This window comes from Epargyreus clarus, unplaced genomic scaffold, assembly GCF_041222505.1.
Source record: "Epargyreus clarus isolate Ecla_fem2 unplaced genomic scaffold, WU_Ecla_fem_2.2 ptg000005l, whole genome shotgun sequence".
NCBI lineage: Eukaryota > Metazoa > Arthropoda > Insecta > Lepidoptera > Hesperiidae > Epargyreus > Epargyreus clarus.
Window position 1 is genome coordinate 12,100,281 of NW_027332213.1, and position 4,057 is coordinate 12,104,337.

General features: G+C 32.9%; 1 long non-coding RNA gene across 1 annotated transcript; it reads right to left on the reverse strand.

Annotated features, from left to right (window-relative positions):
- Positions 1–2,921: 2,921 nt before the first annotated feature.
- Positions 2,922–3,703, reverse strand: LOC140757776 (uncharacterized). Its single transcript, XR_012104031.1, has 2 exons — positions 3,299–3,703; positions 2,922–3,126 (listed from the first exon to the last, which is right to left on the reverse strand). It is a non-coding gene; the product is annotated as an uncharacterized LOC140757776 (long non-coding RNA).
- Positions 3,704–4,057: the final 354 nt, after the last annotated feature.

Consider the following 4,057-nt stretch of genomic DNA (forward strand, 5'->3'; position numbering starts at 1 on the left):
AACATTGCAATCCGTAGGTATGTAGTTGTAGGAATAAAGGTGCTCTAAACCATTAAAACTTATTACAAAATGGACTAAATAAAAAATACGTAATGTGAAGGTGAATTGAAACTGAATTTTGTCATGTGTAGAACGGTATTCAGTTTATTTATGAGCTACGCTAACCTTCGCATCATCTGTGTGAAACAGAAATAAATATGGAAAATATAACCTTTAGGAGGAAATAACCTGATCAAAATCGGAATCAAACCTTTGTAATTAACACAAAGGTTAATCTAATGACACATCACTCAACTCAACGCTATTAGGATCGACTTAAATAAGTTTTTCAGTTTGCCCAAAACAACCGACAATTCACTTGTATTAGAATTACAACATGAACTGGATAAGTTAAACAAACAATGCAAAACATGCTCAAAATGAAATTACGACTCTTGTGAGAGAATATTTATTCTGTTTACAACATTTGATAAAAAAACAGAAACAGACATCTATAAGTACACCAATGTTAACAAGTCTATAAAATCCTTAATGAAACGAAAAAGGAAATTTAATTAATAATGTCAATAACTACAAATAGCCCAGAGTCATGAAATAACATACATAGAAGGATTAGTATTAAATTTTAAACTTAAATATGAGTTGTTGCAAAAAAGAAATTTCAGATCAGGTACAATCAACAAATAAGTGCCGGATTTGTGTAAACATACTGAAGCCCATTCTAAGTCAACAGTTATGTCCTTATGTAACGATCTAAATGTAAAAAAGATAAGTCTCCAGGTGGAAAATTGCTACCTACAAACATAGTGAGTCAGTTAAATTGTAATGGTTCTTTACTTACTTAATCACAGGTTACAACCTACACACCGCATAGAATTATCATGTTTTCTGATGGTATTGGAAAAGGCATGAGTTTCTTGTTACACAGGTATTTAGATGACACTGTTCTTAAAAAATGTATTCCCGGTGTAACATTTGTCCAACTGGTTGGGACAATGCTGGCGTATGCCTGTAATAATAATAATCCTACTACTTTTCATAGTATTTGTTGGAGACTGTATGTATAATGAAAAAGGCATTGAGAGATTATCTGTATAAATTTTAAACATTGAATGTGAGAAAATTAATTATATGTGCATTTCCATATTCTACAAGTTTATCAATGCAATATAATAGTCACAATTATAAATTAAATTTAATAATGCATTATGACTGCTGTCACTGTAATAATATGTCTATATTGGACACAATAAAATTTTGTAAAAAGTTTGTTAAGACGGATCATGCTTTGTTTGTTTCATTTAAAGACAAAAGATTAATCGATGCTTTGTAAGGCAATACATACTGGGTCTATTGTAATTAATTATATAAATAAATCTTTATTGGCAAAGAAACTATCAGCCAGGACAACAAGAAAACCTACTCATGTGCTAAATGTTGTACATCAAAATATTCAAGGTTTTCTTGGCAAAACACTAGAAGTAGAATTAATTTGGAAGAATGTAGTGTGGATGTTCATTGACTGACTGAACACTGGCTTTCTAGAAGTGAAGTGGCTCTGCACATTCCGGGTTTCCAAATTGTTGGCAATTCCTGTTTAAAAGTGGCGTAGAAGCCAAGGAACGCAATGATATTGATTGAACGTTTAATTGAATTGTCTTGCATTGAATTATCAAGTTATGTATCTTCTACCATTAGCTGATTTCTCGTCCTTTGAATTAGTAATGAAGTATGTCTAGTTACACAGTAATGGTTACACAGTTAACCCAAAGTAAAATAATACTTAATAGTGACATGTGATTTTGAAATTGTTATAAATAACTTAAGTTCCGGTCACAGTGGTCTGCTAGCTAGATTTCCCTTTGGAAAAGAAATTGAGAAAACACTAATCTTGAAACGTTGTATAAGACACAGGAGTCTAAACGTGTTTAAAGAGTGGTTGTGTGCAAAGCTAGATACTTTTGAATATAATGATACCAACAATGTAAATTTAATATGTAATAAATTGTTTTATGCAATTAACAGTGACTTCATAAACATATTTAAAGCTAAAAAGGTTACCATACAAAATACATGCAACTTCAGTAAATGGAATGGGTAACTAAAGGCTTATATAAATTATAAGTAGGAACAGGTTATTAGAATAAAATGATGTAAGGAAAATGAGACTGAAAATCCTGAAAATAATGGGAGTAAATAACTTACTTCGATTTTGAATTATTACCTTTTTGTTAAATTAATAATTATTATTAGGAGTAAAGAATAGGGTATTCAGTATAGCTGATGGCCTAGAGGCTGAGAGGCACGGCCTCTTGGTCGGGCGTTCTGGGCCCGTCCCGGGCGCGCACCTCTGGTATTCGAGGTTATGTGCGTATCTCTCAAAAGAGTGCGAGGTGCCCATGTGCGTTGGGCTGGCGCGGTGGGCTGTGGCCGGATCCTTCTCATTCTGAGAGGGTTGATAATTTAGAAGTATGTCAGCAAAAAAATAAATAATAAAGATTTTGATAAGAAAGGGATGTAGTGTTTGTATCATGACTATTAACTAAAGTACAGCACAGCTGTAAACATTGTCTCGTGCTCACGGTGTGGCGGGGCGCGCGGCGTCAGTATCGCGAGAGCCAAGGGCGAGAGTGGACGGCCGCCTGCGCACATAGTGAGTGGTCGAGCCAGTGCATCACGAGAGTAGCAGTACATATACTACACTTTTCTTAATTCCTAAAATTATTTTCTGTAACAAATGAATATATTTTTTATCACTGTCATTTTCATAATTAAATCTGTAGTCCAATAACAGCAACTGTATGGTAGTTTTCCTTCCTTCATGTTTTTGGGTAGTTTATGCAAGTAAAGAACTACTGTTTATACACTTTCGAAACTTTTGGTTCCTCACTTCTTCTACAACTTCACATTAAAAATGCTACTTCATGTTTGCAGCATCCTTGGGTGGCAGGACAGTAATCCCATTTAATACTTTCCTTTTCATATACAATCATAGACACTGTGCATGACATTTGATGTACCTTGTGTTCAGGACAACTTTTACTTTTCATGAAACACAAGCTTGCCTTCTTCTTAAACTGCACATAGCGTCGTATAGCGTCATCACTATAATGCTGTCGCGAGGATCTGAAATTATAAATATAGCCAATAAATAACCTTAAAGCTGTTCACATAACAATATAAGTATAGTTTAAAAAAGCTTGATAATCACTTAAACATAACCTTTCTTTTATCGGAAGTCGGCTAAGAAATGTTTTAACTGTCCGAAATGATTAAATGTAAAGAATATTTTACTTACGTTGTTTATTTGTGATTTCCATAGGTTATTTCGCGGAAGTTTTTGTATTCATTTTTATTTATTGCATTGTATATCTTCTTTAAGCAGATACACGCTATCAACTTTAATATAGTGTGGATTTATATCGGTTCACAACATAAATTCAACCAACTCTAACAGCAAACGATTTAATTATTATTTGTCTTGTTTGGTTTCGATGTAGTGACGTCACATGACATTTGAGGCAGCACTGTCGCCGTTTTGGGATTTAAAATCCACAGATAGAAAATCGAAAATTTCTTTTGAAAAATTAAAATACTTAGAACGTATTAAAAATTAAACTAAATACTGCATAATTTATGTTTACTTATAAGCTATCATATTGGATATATTTCATATTTTATTGTTATAACTGTCAAATACCCAATTACCGTTTCAGAACAGAGCCATATTTTCGTTGTTGTGTTGTTGATAAAAACATTGTATTTTATTGAAGTTGAACGCAGCGGTCACGTTCCGTTTTATGATAGAGTGTGGAGCTAGGAATTTAACCATATTGTTTGAAAAGTAAAATTTCCCTTTACTTTAATATTAGTAACTAAACTTTTTTTTGTTGAAAAGGAACCTTATTGAAATTAAGGAACCTTTGACAGGTACTCGGTGCAGTGAGAGTAACACATGGTTATGTGGGATCTTTCCCGCATTAAACCACCTTCTTAAATCTTCGAAAAAAAGAAATTACTTTCCTTTAATTTCATATAAAAATATTATGCCTACTGA